Source organism: Polistes fuscatus, unplaced genomic scaffold, assembly GCF_010416935.1.
Source record: "Polistes fuscatus isolate 324 unplaced genomic scaffold, CU_Pfus_HIC Scaffold20, whole genome shotgun sequence".
NCBI classification, from domain to species: domain Eukaryota; kingdom Metazoa; phylum Arthropoda; class Insecta; order Hymenoptera; family Vespidae; genus Polistes; species Polistes fuscatus.
Genome location: NW_025113097.1, coordinates 1,519,423 through 1,529,856, shown reverse-complemented (window position 1 = coordinate 1,529,856; position 10,434 = coordinate 1,519,423).

Below are 10,434 nucleotides of genomic sequence, written 5' to 3'. Positions count from 1 at the left end.
TGCTAAATATAAGTATTAAATAAACATAAATAGTCTAAATAAAAGATGTAATTTGTACACATAACCTAATAACTCGAAAACTAAAAAATTCTAAATCTTTTAAAACAGTTATTTTGAAGCTCTGAAATGCTCTAAAACCTTATAAAAATCTTAGCTATTTAAAAAATTTAGAGTATCTAAAACAAAAAGGCAGATTTACACAAAAACTCTAATAATTCGATAACAAATCGATTCAAAAATGTATTAAAAAAGTCATTTTAAGCTCTTAAAATGCTCTAAAACCTAAAAAACTCAAGTATTTAAAATATTTACAGTGTCTAAAAACAAGGAAGGCAGATGTAAACATAAACTCTAATAACTCGAAAACTAACAGATTCTAAAATGTATTAATACGTCTTTTTAAAGCTCTGAAAAACTCTAAAACCTGATAAAAAACTTAGGTGTTTTAAATATTAGAGTTTCTAAAAACAAGGAAGACAGAGTACAAAAAAGTCTAATAACTCGAAAAAAACAATTTTTAAAGTTTTAAAACAGTCATTTAAAAGCCCTTAAAATGCTCTAAAGCTTTATGCATGACCTATATTTTAAAATTTATAAGTGTTTTTAGAAAAAAAGAAAGTCTGCAAATAAATTTAATCTTTAAAGACTAACTTATTTTAAAATGTTATAAAATAGGCCAATTTAAAGGTCTAAAAGTACCTAACAACACGATGCTAAACATAAGTATTTAATATAGATAAGTTGTCTAAATAAAAAGATGTAATTTGTACACACCTAATAACCTAAAAACTTAAAACTAAAAAATTATAAAATGTTTTAAAACACTTATTTTTAAGATCTTAAAATGGTCTAAAACCTAAAAAAACTCAAGTATTTAAAATATTTACAATGTCTAAAAACAAGGAAGGCAGATGTAAACAAAAACTCTAATAACTCAAACACTAACAGATTCTAAAATGTCTAAATCATTTATTTAAAGCCTTTAAAATCCCCTAAAGCTTAATGCAAGACCTAATTATTTAAAATTTATAAGGACTTTAAAAAAAAAGGAAAGATTCTGCACATAAAACTTAATCTCTTAAAGACTAACTAATTTTAAATGTTTTAAATAGCATTTAAAGATCATAAGTGCCCAACAACATGATGCTAAATATAAGTATTAAATAAACATAAATAGTCTAAATAAAAGATGTAATTTGTACACAACCTATAATAACTCGAAAACTAAAAAATTCTAAAATGTTTTAAAACAGTTATTTTGAAGCTCTTAAAATGCTCTAAAACCTTATAAAAAACTTAGGTATTTAAAATATTTAGAGTATCTAAAAACAAGAAAGGCAGATTTACACAAAAACTCTAATAATTCGAAAACAAATCGATTCTAACATGTATTAAAACAGTCATTTTAAAGCTCTTAAAATGCTCTAAAACCTAAAAAAACTCAAGTATTTAAAATATTTACAGTGTCTAAAAACAAGGAAGGCAGATGTAAACATAAACTCTAATAACTCGAAAACTAACAGATTCTAAAATGTATTAATACAGTCAGTTTAAAGCTCTTGAAAAGCTCTAAAACCTGATAAAAAACTTAGGTGTTTTAAATATTTTGAGTTTCTAAAAACAAGGAAGACAGATGTACACAAAAAGTCTAATAACTCGAAAAATAACAATTTTTAAATGTTTTAAAACAGTCATTTAAAAGCCCTTAAAATGCTCTAAAGCTTTAACAATGACCTAATTATTTAAAATTTATAAGTGTTTTTAGAAAAAAAGAAAGAATTTGCAAATAAAATTATAATCTCTCAAAGACTAACTAATTTTTAAATGTTATAAAATAGCCATTTTAAAGGTCTAAAAGTACCTAACAACACGATGCTAAACATAAGTATTTAATATAGATAAGTTGTCTAAATAAAAAGATGTAATTTGTACACAAAACCTATAATAACTTGAAAACTAAAAAATTATAAAATGTTTTAAAACAGTTATTTTTAAGCTCTTGAAATGCTCTAAAACCTAAAAAAACTTAAGTATTTAAAATATTTACAATGTCTAAAACAAGGAAGGCAGATGTAAATAAAAACGCAATAACTCAAACAACTAACAGATTCTAAAATGTCGGAAATCATTTATTTAAAGCCTTAAAAGCCCCTAAAGCTTATGCAAGACCTAATTATTTAAAATTTATAAGGACTTTAAAAAAAAGGAACGATTCTGCACATAAAACTAGATCTCTTAAAGACTAACTAATTTTAAAATGTTTTAAAATAGCAATTTAAAGATCTATAAGTGCCTAACACATGATGCTAAATATAAGTAGTTAATAAACATAAATAGTCTAATAAAAAGATGTAATTTGTACACATAACCTAGAATAACTCGAAACTAAAAAATTCTAAAATCTTTAAAACAGTTATTTTGAAGCTCTGAAAATGATCTAAAACCTGTATAAAATCTTAGCTATTTAAAAATATTAAGAGTATCTAAAAACAAAAAAGGCAGATTTACACAAAAAACTCGAATAATTCGATAACAAATCGATTCTAAAATGTATTAAAAAGTCATTTTAAAGCTCTTAAAATGCTCTAAAACCTAAAAAACTCAAGTATTTAAAATATTTACAGTGTCTAAAACAAGGAAAGCAGATGTAAACATAACTCTAATAACTCGAAAACTAACAGATTCTAAAATGTATTAATACAGTCTTTTAAAGCTCTTGAAAAGCTCTAAAACCGATAAAAACGTTAAGTATTTTAAATATTTAAAGTTTCTAAAAAACAAGGAAGACATTTTTTACACAAAAAGTCTATAACTCGAAAAATAACAATTTTTATAATGTTTAAAACAGTCATAAAAGCCGCTCAAAATGCTCTAAGGCTTATGCATGACCTAATTATTAAAATTTATAAGTGTTTTTAGAAAAAAAGAGAATCTGCAAATAAAATTATAATCTCTCAAAAACAAACTATTTTAAAATGTTATAAAATAGCCATTTTAAGGTCTAAAAGACCTAACAACACGATGCCTAAACATAAGTAATTTAATATAACTAAGTTGTCTAAATAAAAGATGTAATTTGTACACAAAACCTATAATAACGTAAAAAAAAAATTATAAAATGTTTTAAAACACTTATTTTTAAGATCTTAAATGGTCTAAAACCTAAAAAAACTCAAGTATTTAAAATATTTACAATGTCTAAAACAAGGAAGGCAGATGTAAACAAAAACTCTAATACTCAAACACTAAAGATTCTAAAATGTCTAAATCATTAGTTTGTAAAGCCTTTAAAATCCCCTAAAGCTTAATGAAAGACCTAATTATTTAAAATTTAAGGACTTTAAAAAAAGGAAAGATTCTGGCACATAAAACTAGAATCTCTTAAAGACTAACAATTTTAAAAATGTTTTAAAATAGCAATTTAAAGAATCTATAAGTGCCCAACAACATGATGGCTAAATATAAGTATTAAATAAACATAAATAGTCTAAATAAAAAGATGTATTTGTACACCTAACCTATAATAACTCGAAAACTAAAAGTTCTAAAATCTTTTAAAACAGTTATTTTGAAGCTCTTAAAATGCTCTAAAACCTTATAAAACTTAGCTATTTAAAATATTAAGAGTATCTAAAAACAAAAAGGCAGATTTACACAAAAACTCTAATAATTCGATATCAAATCGATTCTAAATGTATTAAAAAAGTCATTTTAAAGGCTCTTAAAATGCGCTAAAACCTAAAAAAACTCAAGTATTTAAATATTTACAGTGTCTAAAAACAAGGAAGGTAGATGTAAACAAAAACTCTAATAACTCTCGAAAACAAACAGATTCTAAAATGTATTACACTTCTTTAAAGCACTTGAAAAGCTCTAAAACCGGAGAAAAAACTTAAGTATTTTAAAATTTAAAGTTTCTAAAAACAAGGAAGACATTTTTAAACAAAAAGTCTAATAACTCGAAAAATAACAATTTTAAATGTTTTAGAACAGTCATTTAAAAGCCCTCAAAATGCTCTAAGGCTTTATGCATGACCTAATTATTTAAAATTTCTAAGTGTTTTAGAAAAAAAGAGAGATCTGCAAATAAAATTATAAGCTCTCAAAAACAAACTAATTTTAAAATGTTATAAAATACGCATTTTAAAGGTATAAAAGTACCTAACAACAACGATGCTAAACATAGTATTTAATAAATAAGTTGTCTAAATAAAAAGATGTATTTGTACACAAAACATAGAATACTGAAAACTAAAAAATTATAAAATGTTTTAAACACTTATTTTAAGATCTTAAAATGGTCTAAAACCTAAAAAAACTCAAGATTTAAAATATTACAAGTCTAAAAACAAGGAAGGCAGATGTAAACAAAAATCTAATAACTCAAACACTAACAGATTCTAAAATGTCTAAATCATTTATTTAAAGCCTTTAAAATCCCCTAAAGCTTAATGAAAGACATAATTAGTTTAAAATTTATAAGAACTTAAAAAAAAGGAAAGATATCTGGCACATAAAACTATAATCTCTTAAAGACTAACTATTTTAAAATGTTTTAAAATAGCAATTTAAAAATCTATAAGTGCCCAACAACATGATGCTAAATATAAGTATTAAATAACATAAATAGTATAAATAAAAAGATGTAATTTGTAAACATAACCTATAATACCGAAAACTAAAAATTCTAAAATCTTTTAAAACAGTTATTTTGAAGCTATTGAAAACTCTAAAACTATGGATAAAAAACTTAGGTGTTTTAAATATTTAGAGTTTCTAAAAACAAGGAAGAAAGATGTACACAAAAAGTCTAATAACTCGAAAAATACCAATTTTTAAATGTTGTTAAAACAGTCATTTAAAAGCCCTCAAAATGCTCTAAAGCTTTATGCATGACCTAATTATTTAAAATTTATAAGTGTTGTTAGAAAAAAAAAGAATCTGCAAATAAATTATAATCTTTTAAAGACTAACTTATTTTAAAATGTTATAAAATAGCCAATTTAAAAGTCTAAAAGTACCTAACAACACGATGCTAAACATAAGTATTTAATATAGATAAGTTGTCTAAATAAAAAGATGTAATTTGTACACAAAACCTATAATAACTTGAAAACTAAAAAATTATAAAATGTTTTAAAACACTTATTTTTAAGCTCTTAAAATGCTCTAAAACCTAAAAAAACTCAAGTATTTAAAATATTTACAGTGTCTAAAAACAAGGAAGGCAGATGTAAACAAAAACTCTAATAACTCAAACACTAACAGATTCTAAAATGTCTAAATCATTTATTTTAAAGCCTTTAAAATCCCCTAAAGCTTAATGCAAGACCTAATTATTTAAAATTTATAAGGACTTTAAAAAAAAAGGAAAGATTCTGCACATAAAACTTTAATCTCTTAAAGACTAACTAATTTTAAAATGTTTAAAATAGCAATTTAAAGATCTATAGTGCCCAACAACATGATGCGAAATATAAGTATTAAATAAACATAAATAGTCTAAATAAAAAGATGTAATTTGTACACATAACCTATAAAATAACGCGAAAAACTAAAAAATTCTAAAATCTTTTAAAAAACAGTTATTTTGAAGGCTTGAAAATGCTCTAAAACCTTATAAAAATCTATAGCTATTTAAAAATTTAGAGTATATAAAAACAAAAAGGCAGATTTACAAACAAAACTCTAATAATTCGATAACAAATCGATTCAAAAATATTAAAAAAGTCATTTTAAAGCTCTTAAAATGCTCTAAAACCTAAAAAAACTCAAGTATTTAAAATATGACAGTGTCTAAAAAAGGAAGGCAGATGTAAACATAAACATCTAATAACTCGAAAACAACAGATTCTAAAATGTATTAATACAGTCTTTTTAAAGCTCTTGAAAACTCTAAACCTGATAAAAAACTTAGGTGTTTTAAATATTTAGAGTTTCTAAAAACAAGGAAGACAGATGTACACAAAAAGTCTAATAACTCGAAAAATAACAATTTTTAAAAGTTTTAAAACAGTCATTTAAAAGCCCTTAAAATGCTCTAAGCTTATGCAATGACCTAATTATTTAAAATTTATAAGTGTTTTAGAAAAAAAGGAAAGAATCTGCAAATAAAATTATAGATCTTTTAAAGACTAACATTAGTTTAAAATGTTATAAAAATAGCCAATTTAAAGGTCTAAAAGTACCTAACAACACGATGCTAACATAAGTATTTAATATAGATAAGTTGTCTAAATAAAAAATGTAATTTGTACACAAAACCTATATACTTGAAAACAAAAAAATTATAAAATGGTTTTAAAACACTATATTTTAAGATCTTAAAATGGTCTAAAACCTAAAAAAACTCAAGTATTTAAAATATTTACAATGTCTAAAAACAAGGAAGGCAGATGTAAACAAAAACTCTAATAACTCAAACACTAACAGATTCTAAAATGTCTAAATCATTTATTTTAAAGCCTTTAAAATCCCCTAAAGCTTAATGCAAGACCTAATTATTTAAAATTTATAAGACTTTAAAAAAAAAGGAAAGATTCTGCACATAAAACTATAATCTCTTAAAGACTAACTAATTTTAAAATGTTTTAAAATAGCAATTTAAAAGATCTATAAGTGCCCAACAACATGATGCTAAATATAAGTATTAAATAAACATAAATAGTCTAAATAAAAAGATGTAATTTGTACACATAACCTATAATAACTCGAAAACTAAAAAATTCTAAAATCTTTTAAAACAGTTATTTTGAAGCTCTTAAAATGCTCTAAAACCTTATAAAATCTTAGCTATTTAAAATATTTAGAGTATCTAAAAACAAGAAAGGCAGATTTACACAAAAACTCTAATAATTCGAAAACAAATCGATTCTAAAATGTATTAAAAAAGTCATTTTAAAGCTCTTAAAATGCTCTAAAACCTAAAAAAACTCAAGTATTTAAAATATTTACAGTGTCTAAAAACAAGGAAGGCAGATGTAAACATAAACTCTAATAACTCGAAAACTAACAGATTCTAAAATGTATTAATACAGTCATTTTAAAGCTCTTGAAAAGCTCTAAAACCTGATAAAAAACTTAAGTATTTTAAATATTTAAAGTTTCTAAAAACAAGGAAGACATTTTTACACAAAAAGTCTAATAACTCGAAAAATAACAATTTTTAAATGTTTTAAACAGTATTTAAAAGCTCAAAATGGCTCTAAGGCTTTATGCATGACCTAATTATTTAAAATTTATAAGTGTTTTTAGAAAAAAAGAGAGAATCTGCAAATAAAATTATAATCTCTCAAAACAAACTATTTTAAAATGTTATAAAAATAGCCATTTTAAAGGTCTAAAAGTACCTAACAACACGATGCTAAAACATAATATTTAATATAAAAAGTTGTCTAAATAAAAAGATGTAATTGTACACAAAACCTATAAACTTAAAACTAAAAAATTATAAATGTTTTAAAACACTTATTTTTAAGATCTTAAAATGGTCTAAAACCTAAAAAACTCAAGTATTTAAAATATTTACAATGTCTAAAAACAAGGAAGGCAGATGTAAACAAAAACTCTAATAACTCAACACTAACAGATTCTAAAAGTCTAAATCATTATTTTAAAGCCTTTAAATCCCCTAAAGCTTAATGAAGACCTAATTATTTAAATTTATAAGGCTTTAAAAAAAAAGGAAAGATTCTGCACATAAAACTATAATCTCTTAAAGACTAACTAATTTTAAAATGTTTAAAATAGCAATTTAAAAGATCTATAAGTGCCCAACAACATGATGCTAAATATAAGTATTAAATAAACATAAATAGTCTAAATAAAAGATGTAATTTGTCACATAACCTATAATAACTCGAAAACTAAAAAGTTCTAAAATCTTTTAAAACAGTTATTTGAAGCTCTTAAAATGCTCTAAAACCTTATAAAAATCTTAGCTATTTAAAATATTAAGAGTACTAAAAACAAAAAAGGCAGATTTACACAAAACTCTAATAATTCGATATCAAATCGATTCTAAAATGTATTAAAAAAGTCATTTTAAAGGCTCTTAAAATGCTCTAAAACCTAAAAAACTCAAGTATTAAAATTTTACAGTGTCTAAAAACAAGGAAGGTAGATGTAAACAAAACTCTAATAACTCGAAAACAAACAGATTCTAAAATGTATTAAACAACCGTCTTTAAAGCACTTGAAAAGCTCTAAACCTGATAAAAAACTTAAGTATTTTAAATATTTAAAGTTTCTAAAAACAAGGAAGACATTTTTACACAAAAAGTCTAATAACTCGAAAAATAACAATTTTTAAATGTTTTAAGAACAGTCATTTAAAAGCCCTCAAAATGCTCTAAGGCTTTATGCATGACCTAATTATTTAAAATTTCTAAGTGTTTTTTTAGAAAAAAAGAGAGAATCGGGCAAATAAATTAATCTCTCAAGAAACAAACTAATTTTAAAAATGGTATAAAATAGCCATTTTAAAGGTATAAAAGTACCTAACAACACGATGGCCAAACATAAGTATTTAAGATAAAAAATTGTCTAAATAAAAAGATGTAATTTGTACACAAAACATTATATAACTTGAAAAATAAAAATTAATAAAATGTTTTAAAACACTTATTTTAGATCTTAAAATGGTCTAAAACCTAAAAAAAACTCAATTATTAAAATATTTACAATGTCTAAAAACAAGGAAGGCAGATGTAAACAAAAACTCTAATAACTCAAACACTAACAGATTCTAAAAGGTCTAAAATCATTTATTTGAAAGCCTTTAAAAATCCCTAAAGCGTAATGAAAGACCGATAATTATTTAAAATTTATAAGAACTTTTAAAAAAAAGGAAAGATTCTGGCACATAAACTATAATCTCTTAAAGACTAACTATTTTTAAAATGTTTTAAAATAGCAATTTAAAAGACTATAAGTGCCCAACAACATGATGCTAAATATAAGTATTAAATAAACATAAATAGTCTAAAAAAAAAGATGTAATTTGTAAACATAACCTATAATAAACTCGACAACTAAAAAATTGCTAAAAAGTTTTAAAACAGTTATTTTGAAGCTATTGAAAACTCTAAAACTATGATAAAAAAACTTAGGTGTTTTAAATATTAGAGTTCTAAAAACAAGGAAGACAGATGTACACAAAAAGTCTAATAACTCGAAAATAACAAATTTTAAATGTTTTAAAACAGTCATTTTAAAAGCCCTCAAAATGCTCTAAAGCTTTATGCATGACCTAATTATTTAAAATTTATAAGTGTTTTTAGAAAAAAAGAAAGAATCTGCAAATAAATTATAATCTTTTAAAGACTAACTTATTAAAATGTTATAAATAGCCAATTTAAAAGTCTAAAAGTACCTAACAACACGATGCTAAACATAAGTATTTATATAGATAAGTTGTCTAAATAAAAAATGTAATTTGTACACAAAACCTATAATAACTTAAAACTAAAAAATTATAAATGTTTTAAAACACTTATTTTTAAGATCTTAAAATGGTCTAAAACTAAAAAAACTCAAGTATAAAATATTTACAATGTCTAAAAACAAGGAATGCAGAGGTAAAACAAAAACTCTAATAACTCAAACACTAACAGATTCTAAAATGTCTAAATCATGTATGTTAAAGCCTTTAAAATCCCCTAAAGCTTAATGCAAGACCTAATTATGTTAAAATTTATAAGGACTTTAAAAAAAAAGGAAAGATTCTGCACATAAAACTTTAATCTCTTAAAGACTAACTAATTTTAAAAGTTTTAAAATAGCAATTTAAAGATCTAAAGTGCCCAACAACATGATGCTAAATATAAGTATTAAATAAACATAAATAGTCTAAATAAAAGATGTAATTTGTACACATAACCTATAATAACTCGAAAACTAAAAAATTCTAAAATCTTTTAAAACAGTTATTTTGAAGCTCTTAAATGCTCTAAAACCTATAAAAATCTAAGCTATTTAAAAATTAGAGTATCTAAAAACAAAAAAGGCAGATTTACACAAAAACTCTAATATTCGATAACAATCGATTCTAAAAATGTATTAAAAAAGTCATTTTAAAGCTCTTAAAATGCTCTAAAACCTAAAAAAACTCAAGTATTTAAAATATTTACGTGTCTAAAACAAGGAAGGCAGATGTAAACAAAACTAATAACTCGAAAACTAACAGATTCTAAAATGTATTAATACAGTCTTTTTAAAGCTCTTGAAAACTCTAAAACCTGATAAAAAACTTAGGTTTTAAATATTTAGAGTTTCTAAAAACAAGGAAGACAGATGTACACAAAAAGTCTAATAACTCGAAAAATAACAATTTTAAAAAGTTTAAAACAGTCATTTAAAAGCCCTTAAAAATGCTCTAAAGCTTTATGCATGACCTAATTATTTAAAATTTATAAGTGTTTTAGAAAAAAAGAA